The sequence below is a fragment of the Bombina bombina genome, chromosome 5 (assembly GCF_027579735.1).
Source record: "Bombina bombina isolate aBomBom1 chromosome 5, aBomBom1.pri, whole genome shotgun sequence".
Classification (NCBI taxonomy): domain Eukaryota; kingdom Metazoa; phylum Chordata; class Amphibia; order Anura; family Bombinatoridae; genus Bombina; species Bombina bombina.
Window position 1 is genome coordinate 320,095,321 of NC_069503.1, and position 19,758 is coordinate 320,115,078.

The 19,758-nt window shown below is 40.7% G+C and overlaps 1 protein-coding gene across 1 annotated transcript in view; it reads left to right on the forward strand.

Annotated features, from left to right (window-relative positions):
• Positions 1–19,758, forward strand: part of SCIN (scinderin) — a 295,360-nt gene that overhangs the window by 148,791 nt on the left and 126,811 nt on the right. The window lies entirely within an intron of this gene.

A 19,758-nucleotide genomic window follows, 5' to 3' on the forward strand; every position in this document is an offset into this window, starting at 1 on the left:
ATGCCTTATGGTCTCAAAATGCAGGGAGAGCTATTCCCTAAAATAAGCTGTTTCTTTTTCTCTTGTAAGATGTATAGAGTCCACGAATTCATCCATACTTATGGGATATTCTCCTTCCCTACAGGAAGTGGCAGAGAGAGCACCCACAGAAGAGCTGTCCATATAGCTCCTCCCTTAGCTCCACCCCCCAGTCATTCTCTCTGCCTGCTTAACTGCTAGGAAGGGCAAAGTGAGTGTGGTGACAAAAATGTTAAAGGACCAGTCAACACTGTAGATTTGCATAATCAACAAATGTATGATAAGAAGACAATGCAATAGCACTTAGTCTGAACTTCAAATGAGTAGTAGCTTTTTGTTAAATACATTGCAAAGTTATGTATATTTCCACTCCCCCTGTATCAGCCATCAGCCAATCACAAATGCATATACGTATATGCTGTGAATTCCTGCACATGCTCAGTAGGAGTTGGTGACTCAAAAAGTGTAAATATAAAAAGACACTGCACATTTTGTTAATGGAAGTAAATTAGAAAGTTGTTTAAAATTGCATGCTGTATCTGAATTATGAAGTTTAATTTTGACTTGATTGTCCCTTTAAGTTTTAATTTTCTCAAGCAAAAGTTTGTTATTTTAAATGGTACCGGTTTACTCTCTGGCAGAAAAAGGATGAAGATTTCTGCAAGGAGGATGATGATCTTAGCATTTTGTAACTAAGATCCACTGCTGTTCTCACAAGGCCTGAAGAGTACAGGAAAACTTCAGTTGGAGGAACAGTTTGCAGGCTAAACTGCATTGAGGTATGTTCAGTCTATTTTTTTCTAGACAGACTGTGTTATTTCTAGAAAAGGCTGGCAATATCCCCATGAGGGAAAGGTAAGCTGTATTCATTAAAAGAGGAATCCAAGCTTGCATAAAGGGCTCATAGTTACTGGTGACACTAATAGGAAAAAACTTTTGGTTTAATTACAAATAAAACGTTTTTTGAGGGACTTTAAGGGGTCTTTGTGGCTTGCTTAAGGGTTAGTAACCCACATGGCTAGTTTAAGAAACACTCTGTGGTGTTTTTTAGGCCCCATAACTTCGAGTGAGGTGGGAGGGGCCTATTTTCAGTTGCACAGTTTATTTACCTCAGAAGCATCCAGCTACTTCTCCAGAGATTCCTGCTGTATTTGAGGGCTGTAAAGAGTTTTTTCTCCCCCACAAATCGTTTCTAAAGGGCAGGTAGGTGCCACAGCAGAGCTGTGTCAAGGTGCTGAACATTATTTTACTGGTTTTTAAGTTTTTTTCAATCCGGTTTTTACATTAAGGGGTTAATTGTTTATTTGCATAGTGGTGCAAAGTTACTAAGGCTTTATGATGCTACTGTACAAATTTCGTTGTGTTTACTGCTTTTTTACACTGTTTTGCAGAGTTTGTGCAGCTTTTTTTTTCTTTTAAAAGCCAGTACTGTTTTTGTTTAAAGTGTTATTTACTTTGATTAAAGTGTTTTCCAAGCTCGCTTGTTACATTACTAGCCTGTTTAACATGTCTGACACCAAGGAAAATCCTTGTTCTATGGGTTTAGAAGCCATTGTGGAACCCCCTCTTAGAATGTGTCCCACTTGCACTGATATGTCTATAAATTATAAAGAGCATATTTTAGCACTTAAAAATATTGCAATAGATGATTCTCAGTTAGAAGGAAATGAGGGTTTAGCATCTAGCTCTCCCCAAGTGTCACAACCAGTAACGCCCGCACAAGTTACGCCAAGTACCTCTAGTGCGTCTAATTCATTTACTTTACAAGACATGGCCACAGTTATGAATAAAACCCTCACAGAGGTTTTCTCTAAACTGCCTGGTTTACAAGGAAAGTGTGACAGCTCTGGGTTAAGAACAAATGCGGAGCCGTCTGACGCTTTAGTAGCCGTATCCGATATACCCTCACAATGTTCTGAAGTAGGGGTAAGGGATTTGTTATCTGAGGGAGAGATTTCTGATTCAGGAAAGACGCTCCCTCAGACAGATTAGTGGTTCTCCTAAAGAAAATCTTTGTTCATCAAGGTTTTCTTCTCCAACCTATTGCATGCATTGTTCCTGTAACTACTGCAGCTGCTTTCTGGTTTGAGGCTCTAGAAGAGGCTCTTCAGGTGGAGACTCCATTAGAGGATATTATGGATAGAATTAAGGCCCTTAAGTTTCCAAATGGCTAAATTAGCGGCAAAGAATTCAGGTATTGCCATTTTAGCACGCAGGGCGTTATGGCTTAAGTCCTGGTCTACTGATGTGTCATCAAAATCTAAATTGTTGAACATCCCTTTCAAAGGAAAGACCCTATTCGGGCCTGCACTGAAAGAAATTATTTCAGACATCACTGGAGGGAAAAGCCATGCCCTCCCTCAGGATAAAACAAATAAGATGAGGACCAAACAAAATAATTTTCGTTCCTTTCGGGAACTTCAAGGGTGGTCCCGCTTCAGCTTCCCATGCAGCAAAGCAAGAGGGCAATTCTGTCCAATCCAAATCAGTCTGGAGACCTAACCAGGCTTGGAACAAAGGTAAACAGGCCAAGAAGCCTGCTGCTGCCTCTAAGACAGCATGAAGGGGTAGCCCCCGATCCGGGACCGGATCTAGTAGGGGGCAGACTCTCTCTCTTTGCTCAGGCTTGGGCAAGAGATGTTCACGATTCCTGGGCTTTAGAAATTGTGTCCCAAGGATATCTTCTGGACTTCAAAGACTCCCCCCCAAGGGGGAGATTTCACATTTCTCAATTGTCTGCAAACCAGACAAATGAGAGAGGCGTTCTTACGCTGTGTAGAAGACATACATACCATGGGAGTGATCCGCCCAGTTCCAAGAGCGGAACAAGGGCTAGGTTTTTACTCCAACCTGTTTGTGGTTCCCAAAAAAGAGGGAACTTTCAGACCAATCTTGGATCTCAAAATTCTAAACAAATTCCTCAGAGTACCATCTTTCAGGATGGATACTATTCGGACTATTCTTCCTCTGATCCAGGAGGGTCAATATATGACTACCGTGGATTTAAAGGATGCGTATCTACACATCCCTATTCACAGAGATCATCATCAATTCCTCAGATTCGCCTTCTGGACAGGCATTCCCAGTTTGTGGCCCTTCCCTTCAGGTTGGCCACGGCTCCCAAAATTTTCACAAAGGTGCTAGGGTCCCTTTTGGCGGTTCTAAGACCGTGGGGTATAGCAGTGGCGCTTTATCTAGATGACATCTTAATTCAGGCGTCGACTTTCCAGCTAGCCAAGTCTCACACGGACATTGTGTTGGCTTTTCTGAGATCTCAAGGGTGGAAGGTGAACATAAAAAAGAGTTCTCTTGTCCCTCTCACAAGAGTTTCCTTCCTAGGGACTCTGGTAGACTCGGTAGAAATGAAAATATTTCTGACGGAGGTCAGAAAATCAAAACTTTTAATCACTTGCCGAGCTCTTCATTCCATTCCTCGGCCATCAGTGGCTCAGTGTATGGAGGTAATCAGACTCATGGTAGCAGCAATGGACATAGTTCCTTATGCCCGCCTACACCTCAGACCACTGCAACTATGCATGCTCAAACAGTGGAATGGGGATTATGCAGATTTATCTCCTCAACTGCATCTGGACCAAGAGACCAGAGATTCTCTTCTCTGGTGGTTGTTTTAGGACCACCTGTCTCAGGGAATGTGTTTCCATAGGCCAGAGTGGCTCATAGTAACGACAGATGCCAGCCTGCTAGGCTGGGGTGCAGTCTGGAAATCCCTGAAAGCACAGGGCTTATGGTCTTGGGAGGAATCTCTCCTCCCGATAAACATTCTAGAACTGAGAGCGATATTCAATGCGCTTCAGGCGTGGCCTCAGCTTGCTGCGGCCAAATTCATCAGATTTCAGTCGGACAACATCACGACTGTAGCCTATATCAATCATCAAGGAGAAACACAGAGTTCTCTAGCGATGATGGAGGTAACCAAAATAATCCAATGGGCGGAGGATCACTCTTGCCATCTCTCAGAAATCCATATCCCAGGAGTAGAGAACTGGGAGGCGGATTTCCTAAGTCGTCAAACTTTTCATTCGGGGGAGTGGGAGCTCCATCCGGAGGTATTTGCCCAGCTGACTCAGCTATGGGGCACACCAGAATTGGATCTGATGGCGTCCCGACAGAACGCCAAACTTTCTTGTTACGGGTCCAGGTTCCGGGATCCCCATGCGGTACTGATAGATGCTCTAGCAGTGCCCTGGTCCTTCAATCTGGCTTATGTATTTCCACCGTTTCCTCTCCTTCCACGTCTGGTTGCCAGAATCAAGCAGGAGAGAGCTTTGGTGATTCTGATAGCGCCTGCATGGCCACTCAGGACATGGTATGCAGACCTGGTGGACATGTCATCTGTTCCACCGTGGACTCTGCCAATGAGGCAGGACCTTCTAATCCAAGGTCCGTTCAAGCATCCAAATCTAATTTCCCTGCGTCTGACTGCTTGGAGATTGAACGCCTGATTCTATCAAAGCGTGGTTTCTCTGAGTCGGTCATTGATACCCTGACTCAGGCTAGAAGGCCTGTTACCAGGAAAATCTATCATAAGATTTGGCGCAAATATCTTTGTTGGTGTGAATCCAAGGGTTACTCATGGAGTAAGATTAGGATTCCTAGAATTTTGTCCTTTCTCCAAGAAGGATTGGAGAAAGGATTACCAGCTAGTTCCTTAAAGGGACAAATATCTGCTCTGTCTATTCTTTTACACAAACGTCTGGCAGATATTCCAGACGTTCAAGCATTTAGTCAGGCCATGGTCAGGATCAAGCCTGTATTTAAACCTGTTGCTCCACCATGGAGCCTAAACTTGGTTCTTAAAGTTCTTCAAGGGGTTCCGTTTGAACCTATGCATTCCATAGATATTCTATCTTGGAAAGTTTTGTTTTTAGTAGCTATCTCTTCGGCTCGAAGAGTTTCTGAGTTATCTGCTTTACAGTGTGACTCACCTTACCTAGTTTTCCATGCAGATAAGGTGGTTTTGCGTACCAAACCTGGGTTTCTTCCTAAGGTTGTTTCTAATAGGAATATCAATAAGGAGATTGTTGTTCCTTCTCTGTGTCCTAATCCTTCATCAAAGAAGGAATGTCTGTTACACAATCTTGATGTGGTTCGTGCTTTAAAGTTCTACTTACAAGCAACTAAAGATTTCCGTCAAACATCTTCATTGTTTGTTGTTTATTCTGGTAAACGAAGAGGTCAAAAGGCTACGGCTACCTCTCTTTCCATTTGGCTGAAAAGCTTCATCCATTTGGCTTATGAGACTGCTGGCCAGCAGCCTCCTGAAAGAATTACTGCTCATTCTACTAGAGCAGTGGTTTCCACATGGGCTTTTAAAAATGAGGCTTCTGTTGAACAGATTTGTAAGGCGGCAACTTGGTCTTCGCTTCATACTTTTTCCAAATTTTCCAAATTTGATACTTTTGCTTCTTGGGAGGCTATTTTTGGGAGAAAGTTTCTACAAGCAGTGGTGCCTTCCATTTAAGGTACCTGTCTTGTCCCTCCCTTCATCCGTGTCCTAAAGCTTTGGTATTGGTATCCCATAAGTATGGATGAATCCGTGGACTCGATACATCTTACAAGAGAAAACATAATTTATGCTTACCTGATAAATTTATTTCTCTTGTGATGTATCGAGTCTACGGCCCGCCCTGTCTATTTAAGACAGGTAGTATATTTTTATTTAAAAAACTTCAGTCACCACTGCACCCTATAGTTTCTCCTTTTTCTTCCTAGCCTTCGGTCGAATGACTGGGGAGTGGAGCTAAGGGAGGAGCTATATGGACAGCTCTGCTGTGGGTGCTCTCTCTGCCACTTCCTGTAGCGAAGGAGAATATCCCATAAATATGATGAATCCGTGGACTCGATACATCAGAAGAGAAAGAAATTTATCAGGTAAGCATAAATTCTGTTTTTTGTAGAATGAAAATCAGTTTTGTAGACTATTTACTAAATTGTAGTCTAGTATGGGATTTTTAATATTTACACAACAGTTGGAGAGACAACAAAACAGCTAAATTCTACACCAGAAATGTAATAATCTGGAGACTATGAAACAATGTGCATTTTTGTGCCAAGAGAAAAGTAAAGATGATGAGAGCAAGAAAATATGGATTTATGGATTTATATTTTCCAACCACAAGACAGTGATTAATTTGAAATCCCTAACAAAGACTAAGTTACTGGCTAGCCTGTTATAAAATTATATATTGAGCTAACAGCTCTGCAATTTGCTTGCAATGATGTTTTCGATAAAGCAGGTGTGGGCTCACAAACAGTTCAGCCCACATTCTTTGAGTCAGTGTTACTTGATTTTATTCAGTTCCTATATTCATCACTGGAGAACACATTTTTGTTGTACTCAGGGAAGGGCATGTTTTGTTGTTTATTTTTAAATTATATATTTTTTTATCAAGTTGATGTTACATCAGCACAATGTATTGGAAGAGCTCACAGGCTCTTGGTTGCTGTCATTTAACAACACTTTTAAATATTTTTACTTTCAGATGTTTATAGATAATTATGTTATGTTACATGGAACCTCTAAAGCCACGGTAGAGAAAGAAAGTTGAAATCATAATACTCACTAATGCATTTTATTAAACATAGCCATGGGGTGTTAATTTTAAATGGATGTGTTGCACAGACACCAACACAAGCCAACCACAATTGGAGTTACCATCTACCAAGTGCTTTATATTCTCACCCCTGCACTAGAATTCTTATCATACTAAGGGTATCAGTTCCTTTTGCCATACCTTGGTTTAACTATCATGCTATGAGCCCCATATCATGCTATGAGCATAAGCAAACCTGTACCCAAGATTTAAGAAGCAGTGGTTATGCGGCGTATGTCAATCCCCCTGGACTTTTCTGACTGGGGAGATTGCCTGCTGTACTGTGCAATGGTACATGCAGGCAGTGTATTGCAGCCTGCTAGACGCGAAGCCGGGTGAAGCCGGGCGGACAGCAGTGAAAATGTAGGCCTTGTCCACCTTAGTAAAGATAACCCAGTCCCAATAGGGTTTCTTTGTGACTGCAGTCCATCTCCTTCCTTTAATAAGGAGAGGAGGTCCAAATGCAATTTTAAAATTAGACAGTTCTAGGTCATATAATCCTGAACATAAATATTACAAGTGGAGTGTTAATTTATAGCACGCCGTAAACTGGCAAATTCGCCTATTTATGGGCACGCGATAAATAACCAGCCAGTTATTGGCTGGTTAATGCTACTGCGAGCTCGCCGTAGCAATTAGCGCTCCGAAAAGTAATCAGAGATCAGATCGGTGGTTAATTTTCAAAAAGTGCCTCAATCGCCCCCAAATTTTAGTGTATGTTTCTATATAAATTAAAAAAGAATAGCATCTTTAATTTTGTTTTAAAAAAACTGCACAAAGCAGTTTTATGGGGTTAAAGTTGGCGAGTGTGGGGTGTTAGAAAGAAAAACAGCACTGAAAAGTGCCTTTACATTGCGGTATGGGGAACTGTAAGTCCTCTATAAATATATATATGTATATAAGCATATTCATATATGATTAAATTTGCTGCCAATCGCTGGGCTACTTACCCCCTTCTCTGCGCTAGGTTCTCATGCCATGTCTGACAGCATAAGAACGAGGCTCCCTTTGGAGCCTATGGAAGTGAGCTCTCCTGAGTGTAAAGTTTCTGTGCAACGCGAACGCAAGGTTGCGTTCGCATTGCACCTAACTACTAAGTGGAGCACAAATATCGCTTTCACAAAAGCGATATTTTGCACTCCACTAGTAATCTATTCCTTAATACAGTAACAAAAATACCCAATAAACATAGTTTTTGAGTCCACGCCTCCTTATAATAGGAGTAACAGCAACATCATAGCTATTTCAGACCATAAAGCATTGTAATTGATTTTGGGAGTCATACATTTATTATACAGTGAAGAGACCCAGGCTTTTTATGAGTATGGTGAAATTAAGAGATTCAGTTTTGGATTACACATTTTAGTCCAGAAGTGCATCTTAAAGGGACACTGTACCCAAATTTTTTCTTTCGTAATTCAGATTGAGCATGACATTTTAAGTAGCTTTCTAATTTACACCTTTTATCAAATTTTCTTCATTCTCTTAGTATCTTTATTTGAAATGCAAAAACGTAAGTTTAGATGCCGGCCCATTTTTGGTGAACAACCTGGGTTGTCCTTGCTGATTGGTGGATAAATTCATTCACCAATAAAAAAGTGCTGTCCAGAGTAATGAACCCAAAACAAGCTTATATGCCTTCTTTTTCAAATAAAGATAGCAAGAGAACGAAGAAAAATTGATAATAGGAGTAAATTAGAAAGTTGCTTAAAATTGCATGTTCTTTCTGAATTACAAAAGAAAAATTTTGTGTACAGTGTCCCTTTAAAGTATGATAGGGGCATTCAACACCACCTTGTGTTTACAGGTACATTGTAGGGTGAAGGTTATGGAAACTCTTGAATGCTCCTCCAGACATTTGTTTCTTAACTTTTATAAGCAGAAAATGTTATTTTCTTCTTAAATGGAAAGAGTCCACAGCTGCATTCATTACTTTTGGGAAATAAGAACCTGGCCACCAGGAGAAGGCAAAGACCCCCCAGCCAAAAGCTTAAAGGGACATGAAACCCACATTTTTTCTTTCATGATTTAGAAAGAGAATGCAATTTTAAACATCTTTCTAATTTACTTCTATTATCTAATTTGTTTTATTCTCTTGATATTCTTTGCTGGAAAGCATATCTAGATACGCTCAGTAGCTGCTAATTGGTTGCTGCACATAGAAGCCTCGTGTGATTGGCTCACCATGTGCATTGCTTTTTCTTCAACTAAGGATATCTAAAAAATGAAGCAAAATAAATGATAGAAGTAAATTGTAATGTTGTTTAAATTTCTATTATCTATCTGAATCATGAAAGAAAGATTTTGGATTTAGTGGCCCTTTAAATACTCCTCCCACTCCCCTCATCCCCAGTCATTCTTTACCTTTCATCCAAGGAGGTTGGCAGAGACGTGTCAGAATTTTAAATTTTTGTTTTTCTCTACCTCTGGAGGTAGTACTCTTTGGAATGGGACAGACTTTTTAAGTAGTCCTGTCAGTCTCTCAGTGAGGGCCTGGATGAAAGTTAGAGTTCGGAGATGCAGGAAGTTTATTTCTACAAAACCATCACAACTCAGATTAACAGCTCCTCAAGCAATCAGCATTGTCGAACATTGCTCCGCTGCCTGCTTTCTTCTCTCAAGTCCATGGCGGAGGCGATGCTACTATTCGTCACACTTGAAGGGCCGTGTTCCTGTTCCACGGCATTAATTCTGGTAAGATTGTTTTATTTTACTTTATTCAGTATACTGTAACAAGAATGTTCCTGTGAAAGCACCTCACGGGTTTAACTTATAGCATAAGGGTCTCAGGGAGTCTCTGTTAGATCTTGGAATCGAGGGTTAATATCTACTGAGGGAGGTTATTGGACAGGGGGGTTATAATCATGTTTGTTATGTGATTCATCCTGCTTATGTGTGAGGTTTATGGGCTCGTGGTTTGGAACTTTGAGGCCTTTGGAAGTGATGCAGCCTTTTGGGCTGAGCGCGCTTTTTGGACTATACGGTTCACCCTGTGGCCGGGCGTGGTTACGCTCTGTTCCCATTTCTGCATTCCCGACTGTGTGGCGACTGAGATATTCTAGTCCACAGGGGTCTGGTCATAGGAGGTGGTGAGGGTCCCAGCCATTGGTGGTGTCAGGTGCCGTTTTTTTTTTGCTTTTTACTTTTATAGTCCATATTGATATATCCTCTTTATAGTTATGGGGAATTCTGATGCTGAGACTGTACTCATTTCAGATTCAGTTATGGAGGATTCTGATACCGAGACGATTATAATATCTGAATCAAATTCTGTGTCTGGTGATGAATCCGGTTTAGCCTCGGTGACTCCTGTCAACCAGTCTGGTTCCATAGGCCATATGAGAGCACCCGGTTCCTCAAGTTCCCTACCGATTCTCCCTCCTACACATGCGAGTAACCCAGTTTATAGTTCTTCCACATGGGGTGGTGTGTTCCCCCCGGAGCTTGCAGCACGTTTTCACCTTCAGATAATGTTGGCGCTTGCTCGTCTGCATAGTCCAGATGTTTCTTTGAGAATGTGCTCGTGCCCTATGGTCCCGGGTATTCCGCCTTGGGGTGGGTCTCCGCAGTATCCTGAGGGCTCTGTTCTGGAGTGTTATGCTTTTCGGTACCGGATTGCGCACCTTTGCGTATTGCTCAGACATCTATTTGAGTCACTGAATGACCCTATAGTTCATAGATATGGGAATTTTCAGTCTGATGGTCCGAATGGTACAACTCGTTAGACATATGGGGATGAGGTAATCTCCTATTGTCTTTATTTTGAGTTCTTTCCCAGTTTTTGTAAGATGGGGCTCCGTTTGGCTGGTCCTACGGGTAGGCCTGTGTCCTTTTTGGGCGTTCACCTTTGGGTTGCCTTATATTTTATTTTGTATCTGATGGATGTCTTTTATTTGTTTTTTGTTTCCTTCGGGAACCATCTGGAATTGTTACTCTTTGCTACTTCTGCAGAAGTTGTTTGGACATGTTAGTCCTATGTTTAAAAATGTCTGTTTCGTTTTCCCTTATGAGGGAAAGTTTATGCCGCTTGCCGGTTAGGACCCCTGTTACAGGCTGGTCCTGTCGGGTTCCTTCGGTCTTGCGGCTGTTCAGACACGTGGCGCTGGTCTGCTAAGCTAGTTCGGTAGAAGCGCTGAATGCTCAGGTTATCAGTGTTTTTCATGTTCCTCTAAGCATTCGAGAAGAACCGGTGGGTTCGTGAGGCGAGAAGGATGGTCTCAGTCCTTATAGCCTCCTGGCATAGAGGACTGGGCAGGGGAGGGTTCCACTGCGTCACTTTATCTGATGTCTGATTTCATCAGATCCTAGAGTTCCTTCTCAATGTGGGGGAGGGTTGATGGGCTTAGGCCCCGTTACCACTGTTTGAGTGCTTTGGCCTTCTGTTTTAGGCCTCTGAATGGTCCTGTTGGGACTTGATCCTACTGCTTGTATAGCTGTCCAGCATGCGGAAGGTTTGCATTTTGAAGCCTATTGCAGCTCTTGGCACCTTGTAGGTGTATGTGTAAGCCGTTTCAAGTGTATCTAGATACAGTTTTTTACTCTTGGATGTGATGGTCTGACTGCGTTATGAGGCCTTTGGATCTCCTTACATGTGAGTTAGTTCTCGTTTTTGGGATCAGTGTCCTTGATGATGTTTGATCCCTGTGGGGACTTTGTTTAGCTCAGGGTTTCCTGGAGCTGGGAAGGTTTAGCGCCTTTCTCTTCCCTGTGTCCTCTGCCTATATGGAGGTAATGGGGAGACTAGCCCTGCTAGTAGGGTTGTTGTGGACCTCAAGGTTTTCCTTCTGTTGTCCTGAGGCTTGAGATGTCCCTTCATATGACTTATCTCAATTAAGTGAAATTTGGGATATGTGGGTAGTTGGATCACTAGCAGGGGAGCCCTTAACAGTGAATTTTCTAGATTTTTAGATTAACTAGGTTTCAAAAACGCAATTGTAAAATAAATAATATTGGTTTAGCTTGATAACCACAAGTCTCTTATTCACATTTCCCCATTTCTCCCCCCCCTGACTCTTTTTCCCCTGCACAGGCAGCAAATGTATTTATAAAATGGAATAAGCAGACACATTAATTATCCTAATATTCTCATAGGCACAGCAACTTAGTATGGCTAGAAAAACAGTTATATAACATGAGAGACCACTTTTGTTAAATTAGGATCGGATATACAAATTACAAGCTTGATATTTCAGGTAATACTCTAGTCAATTAATCCTTTTACACTTAGTATGTGGCATTGTAATAATATGACAACTTCAAAAGAAAAACATTTTTCTCTCTTTTTCTCCCTCCCCCTTCCTTCCCTCTCTTCTTCCCCTTTTTTCTTCCTTTATAGGTTTAGATTATATAACATTCTAAAATAAAATCTAGACTCAGATGAAGAAAATTTTGAGCGTAGAAAAAAAAACACACAAAAGTTCCTTTAGTCTCCTTTTAAATGATTGGGATTTCAGTAAGAAGTTGAAGCATAAACTTGAAGTGAATATGCTTTCTTTCCAACTTCCCTTTTTGAGAGACAGAGGGATGCTCCTTGGATGACTCTGCCTCTTGCTTTCTTTCTCCTTTGCATGAAGGAGGAGGTATACATAGAAAATAGCAAGTCCTAAAATTTTTAGGGAACTTTCAGCATTAGCTTAACAAGTAAATAAAGGAAATATTAACTCACGGCTAGATTTAGAGTTGGGCGGTAGCCGTGAAAACCAGCGTTAGAGGCTCCTAACGCTGGTTTTTACCGCCCTCTGGAATTTGGAGTCAGTCAGGAAAGGGTCTAACGCTCACTTTGCAGCCGCGACTTTTCCATACCGCAGATCCCCTACGCCATTTGCGTATCCTATCTTTTCAATGGGATCTTTCTAACGCCGGTATTTAGAGTCGTGGCTGAAGTGAGCGTTGGAAATCTAACGACAAAACTCCAGCCGCAGAAAAAAAACAGTAGTTAAGAGCTTTCTGGGCTAACGCCGGTTCATAAAGCTCTTAACTACTGTGCTCTAAAGTACACTAACACCCATAAACTACCTATGTACCCCTAAACTGAGGTCACCCCACATCGCCGCCACTCTAATGAAATTTTTTAACCACTAATCTGCCGTCCGCACGCCACCGCAAGATAGGTTATACTTATGTACCCCTAATCTGCTGCCCCTAACACCGCCGACCCCTATATTATATTTATTAACCCCTAATCTGCCCCCCTCAACGTCACCTCCACCTGCCTACACTTATTAACCCCTAATCTGCCGACCGGACCGCGCCGCTATTATAATAAAGTTATTAACCCCTAATCCGCCTCACTCCCGCCTCAATAACCCTATAATAAATAGTTTTAACCCCTAATCTGCCCTCCCTAACATCGCCGACACCTAACTTCAAGCATTAACCCCTAATCTGCCGACCGGAGCTCACCGCTACTATAATAAATTTTTTAACCCCTAAAGCTAAGTCTAACCCTAACACTAACACCCCCCTAAGTTAAATATAATTTAAATCTAACGAAATAAATTAACTCTTATTATATAAAGTATTCCTATTTAAAGCTAAATACTTACCTGTAAAATAAATCCTAATATAGCTACAATATAAATTATAATTATATTGTAGCTATTTTAGGATTAATATTTATTTTACAGGTAACTTTGTATTTATTTTAACCAGGTACAATAGCTATTAAATAGTTAATAACTATTTAATAGCTAAAATAGTTAAAATAATTACAAAATTACCTGTAAAATAAATCCTAACCTAAGTTACAATTAAACCTAACACTACACTATCAATAAATTAATTAAATAAACTACCTACAATTACCTACAATTAAACCTAACACTACACTATCAATAAATTAATTAAATAAAATACCTACAAATAACTACAATGAAATAAACTAACTAAAGTACAAAAAATAAAAAAGAACTAAGTTACAAAAAATGAAAAAATATTTACAAACATTAGAAAAATATTAAAATTTTAAACTAATTACACCTACTCTAAGCCCCCTAATAAAATAACAAAGACCCCCAAAATAAAAAAATGCCCTACCCTATTCTAAATTAACAAAGTTCAAAGCTCTTTTACCTAACCAGCCCTGAAAAGGGCCCTTTGCGGGGCATGCCCCAAAGAATTCAGCTCTTTTACCGGTAAAAAAACCCCATACAATACCCCCCCGACATTACAACCCACCACCCACATACCCCTAATCTAACCCAAACCCCCCTTAAATAAACCTAACACTAAGCCCCTGAAGATCTCCCTACCTTGTCTTCACCTCACCGGGTTCACCGATCGGTCCAGAAGAGGGTCCGAAGTCTTGATCCAAGCGGCGGCTGAAGAACTCCATCATCGGGCTGAAGTGGGAAGTCCATCATCGGGATGAAGTCTTCTATCATGTCGCATCTTTAATCTTCTTTCTTCCGGAGCGGAGCCATCTTCTTCCCAGCCGACGCGGATCCAACCTCTTCAAGCGACGCCTACTCGCCGAATGACTTTTCCTTTAAATGACGTCATCCAAGATGGCGTCCCTCGAATTCCGATTGGCTGATAGGATTCTATCAGCCAATCGGAATTAAGGTAGGAATATTCTGATTGGCTGATGGAATCAGCCAATCAGATTCAAGTTCAATCCGATTGGCTGATCCAATCAGCCAATCAGATTGAGCTCGCATTCTATTGGCTGTTCCGATCAGCCAATAGAATGCGAGCTCAATCTGATTGGCTGATTGGATCAGCCAATCGGATTGAACTTGAATCTGATTGGCTGATGTGTGGTGGGGGATCGTCTTTTGGGCGACGGTGTCTCTTGGTGGCCTGTCAGCTCAGTCAAGTCCGTTTTGCGGTTTCTGGTTTGTCTCTGGGCTAGCTGCGAGTCAGCGTCACTGGGGCTTTTCCTTTAATATAGAATAAAGGGATTTTCTCGGCTTCGGTCGAAACGGGATTTTTTATTGGGTAGTGGTTTAGGCCTGGTGCCCTCAGAATGGGCCGCCTATTGTACCCTCCTGTCTTGGCATTCAGTGTCCTCTATAGCTTGGGTATTGTTTTCCCAAAAGTAATGAATGCAGTTGTGGACTCTTTCCATTTAAGAAGAAAAACATAAATTATGCTTACATGATAATTTCCTTTTCTTCTGATGAAAAGAGTCCACAGCTCCCCACCCGTTATTTCATGTGGGGTGTCCTTATATTCGTCTGGCAGCTTTTCACCCTGGTATTTCTTCTACTATTCCTTGTTCCTCGGCAGAATGACTGGGGGATAAGGGGAGTGGGAGGAGTATTTAAGCCTTTGGCTGGGGTGTCTTTGCCTCCTCCTAGTAGCCAGATTCTTATTTCCCAAAAGTAATGAATGCAGCTGTGGACTCTTTCCATCAGAAGAAAAGGATATTATCAGGAAAGCATAATTTATGTTGGGTTTTTTTTTCAGATCCTTTGGGTCACTAATTTCTGTATTAAAAGTCAACTTTATTACAAAATAAAGCTTAGGCCCTCAACCTGTCAGAGTCCTTCCAGGGGCCAAATCCAAGCTTCTGTGGTGAAATACATCAAACATGTTACTAAAGCACGCAGCATTATATTTCTTTTTAAAGTAACCAGGCACAATAAAGGTGAAACATTCCAAACTCTTTTTTCATGATACCTCACAACATCCTTAATCAGGACTGGACTGGGAATAAAAATCAGCCATATTTTCTGTTGAGTTCGTAGAATGCACACAACCCGTTTTCCTCAAAAAAAGGGGGTACAGGACTATTCTGTCTCTCATTTTTTCCTCCAGAATTAAATTATATAAGATATCATTATTTTTTTAAATCGCAGAATGTTGTTATATACCCTACAACCCAATTCCATAAACGACTCCCTTTCACAGTTAGAAAATGATTATCTATAGTGTGATCTGGAGAAGCCACTTAACATTGTGTCACTCTGTCTCACTGTGTGATTTGACTAGACACTTAAAAACATTCAAAGTGGGCTACTAAAATGATACATGGTCTAGGAAATAAAACACACAAATAAAACTTTGTGATCTTAATACGTGTAACACAGAGGAAAAAAAAGAGTCGTAATACAGCTACATTCACCAGCAGCACCGCCCCTTAATAGGACAGTAATCACCTTGAGCTTTGTATATAAAATGTTTAGTTATGCTTAATGAAACAACCTTGCAATAGACTTTCATTCTTTATTTTGTCCCCTTTTCATATAATTTAGCTCTGAAAATTGAGCAATTGCTTATTCCAAGAATTTAAACTGCACCCTGCTGACTTTTCAGTGATAGCCCTGCTATATATCTCTCCCTTATTGGCTTGATCTGCACAACAATGCACTCAATACTAACATTATAGCCAGGGCTAGCCTTGTTGTCTGAGGACTAAAGCCCAGCCAGATTGGCTCCTTTAAATAAGGCAAATGGTGGGTGGAGTTTGACTACTGATAAATAATTGCAGTAAAAAGGATGCAAATTTGTTTTGAAAACATTAAGACTTGGCTGTTATGTTGTTCTATAGCAGCAGAATAGAAATGTCTCGTAATTACAAGGTGTTTACTGTCCCTTTAAATTGAACCTGGCCAGTCCCAGCTACTGCAGCCCAACAGGTAATTTCCTTGTGTGGGCTAATCCGACCTTGTCCTTAGGTGCAATGGTAAACAAGAAACAGTTTAAAAAATATAAAACTGTTCTCAAAATGGTTCCTTTAAAAAACATATTCTTGCTATTTGTATGATTTAACCCCTTAATTACCAGCATTGTACAGGTTATGGCACTGGGTGTTTAGCTATTAAGGACCAGTGCCGTAACCTGTACGGCAGCTGTATCCTGGGCTGTTTGAGTGCCTCTCTCCGTTTTTGGTGCAACTACACTATTTCTACATGCTTCAGGATTGAGGCAGTGCAGATATAGAGTAACAGAGGACACCTCAGGCTAGTGATAGCAGGGGCAGGGTGTCCCTGTGATCCCATGCCTGTCAATGAGGTTTCTCTAATTATGAGATACATGCTGCGATTATCGTGTATCTCATGCTGCTGCTGTAAGTCTGTATGGGAGGCTATTTATATTTCAAGAAATGTATTTGAATAAACTGTTGTTACAATTTTTTTTAATACATTTTATTTTAATAAAGTTAGTTTTTTATGATTTTATTTAAAAAAAGTGGCTTTTTTGTGTTTTTTACCCCTGAATAGTATTTTCTACCCTTGGCAATAAAACGGTTAAACATAATGGGACATGATGCCCCTTGTTTCCGGGGAGCCCTCAGGCTCGCTGGAAATGGAAGTTATAAAGCAGAGGTCTAAAGACCGCTGCACCATAACTTGTCCACCTGCTCTGAGGCCGCGGACAGAAATTAACCCCATCAAATATGATCGGGCTGATTGACACCCCCTGCTAGCGGCCGATTGGGCGCGAATCTGCTGGGGGTGGCATTGCACCAGTAGTTCACAAGAACTGCTGGTGCAATGATAAATACAGAGAGCGTATGCTGTCGGCATTTATCGATGTGCGGCAGACATGATACGCTACTTCGTATCATGTCTGCTCGCACATTGATTAATATGCCCCACAGGGGCATATTTATCATTGTGTGAGCGGACATGATCCAATATAGCAGATCATGTCCATTGCACATCGATAAATGCCGACAGCATACGCTCTCTGTATTTATCATTGCACCAGCAGTTCTTGTGAACTACTGGTGCAATGCCACCCCCTGCAGATTTGCGGCCAAGGGTGTCAATCAACCCGATCATATTCGATGGGGTTGATTTCTGTCGATTTCTGTCTGCCGCCTCAGAGCAGGCGGACAGGTTATGGAGCGGCGGTCTTTAGACCGCTGCTTCATAACTTTTGTTTTGGGCGTTTGTTTTACAGAGCTTGATAAATATGCCCCACAGTCTCAAAATACATCTAGATAAATACCCACATTTTAACATTAAACCAATAATTCGATCTTTGTAGTGTTTGGCCTATATTTGCTATAAATTACTTGGAAACATAGATATAGAGTAGGACAACATAATAAATCTAGTTGGTGGTATTTTTCTTAAGCTACACTAGTTTCGTAGAAATGGTCATAAAAAAACTGCAAAAAAAATGCTTTTTTTCCATTTTGTCCACATTTTTCAGTATTAAATTCCTATTTATTGTTGTTTTATATATCCATATGGGGTATCACTAGAAAGGCCTGTTTGTCTGTTAACAAATTTATAATATGTATGGGTGCACTTATCAAGAGAGCGGATATTTAAGGTGAAACCAATAGTGTGCAAAAATGCCAAAATGTATTGGTCCTTAAGGGGTTAAAAATACTCAAGCATATGATACTAGTGTGTGTTTTTTGTTTGGAGTCTCACTTGTTGCATAGATTCAATTATACAAAAAGAAATACAAACCAATCACTTTACAATGGGCTTTGTTTATCAAACAGCAGTTGCTGCTTCTGAGGCCCATTCTTTCAAACTGCTCCTTAACCTGTCTGTCACCTAAAAGGTGGCGGATCTAAATAATCCAATCTGGATGATTGACAGCCCCTGCTAGCGGCTGATTGGCTGCCAGTGAGCAGGGGGTTGCATTGCACAAGCATTTCTGTCCGCCTGCAGCGTGAATCATGTGCGCTCAACATTTGATAAATGGAGCCCGATATGTAAACTTTCATTGAGTACTTGTATTTTTGTAACAAATGTCATAATCATTTATTATTCTAGAGAATGTGTAACCACTAGAATAAATTGTTTCTTTTGTCTGAGGAAACAGTATGAGACTGCTGTCAGGAAGTCCAGATGTTATAAATAAATTTACCTTTTTAGGAATAAAATATCACAGAAACTCTAGATTCTAAAGAATCTGTAACCACTAGTGTACATATTTATTTTTATTTGTGAGGAAACAGTATGAGACTGCTATCAGGAAGTCTAGAAGTTATAAATAAATTAATATGGCAAAAACTCAAATACTATAAATGACATATAAAGTAACTGAAAACACACTGACTGGGTGTGCTGCTTTCTCTGTGCTCCCTCCTCAGTAGAAAGTAGAGAAAGTAAATAAACAGTAGACTTAGGGTCAGGTTTAGGGGTTAATAACTTTAGTATAGTGGTGGCGATTTTGTGGGCAGCAGATTAGGGGTTAATAACAGTAATGTAGTTTGCGGCGATGTTAGGGACAGCAGATTAGGGGTTAATAATATTTAACTAGTGTATACAATGCGGGAGTGAGGCGGTTTAGGGGTTAATATGTTTATTCTAGTGGCGGCTATGTCCGGAGCGGCAGATTAGGATTTAATAATTTTATTTTAGTGTTTGCAATGTTGGAGGGCATCGGTTTAGGGGTTAATATGTAGTTTATGGGTGTTAGTGTACTTTTTAGCACTTTAGTTATGAGTTTTAGATTACGGCGTTGTAGCGTAACACTCATAACTACTGACTTTCAGTTTACATTATGGATCTTGTAGTTTTAGGCTTCCCAGGCAAACTCGTAATACCGGCGATGTGGAAGTCCCATTGAACAAGGACTTTTTGAAAGCTGCGGTAGTTACGTTGCGTTCCGGCCAAAAAAGTGTGCGGTGCAGCTAAACCTGCAAGACTCGTAATACCAGCGGTAGTGAAAAAGAGCCATAACTCGTAATCTAGCCGAAAGTGTGCAATTAACAATGTCATATATATTTAATGCAGTTTGTAATTAACCTCTTTAAACCAGTAACAGACAGCTTCTTAACACACTGGGCATCCAACAACTTTACAATAATTAAAATGTTTCAAATTCATTTATATTATCAGTTTGCATAGTTCTCGTTTTATTCTTTGTTGCAGTGATACCTATGTAGGTAGCGTGCACATGCCTGAAGCACTACATGACAGGAAATAGTGCTGCCATCTCATGCTAATGTATAACATTGTTGCAAAACTGCTGCCATATAGTGCTGTAGACAAGTGCTCACTCCTGAGCTTACATCCCTGCGAAGAGAATAGGATAATAGAAGTAAATTAGAAAGTTGTTTAAAATTGTATGTTCTATCTAAATCATCAAAGAAAAAGTTACTACATAATAAAGTTACTACAAATAATAACATATTGGGCCTGGAAATACACTAGCTGTTGCTCGCAATCAATACTATTATCTGTCAGTTTACAATTCTGCTGTAACAGGT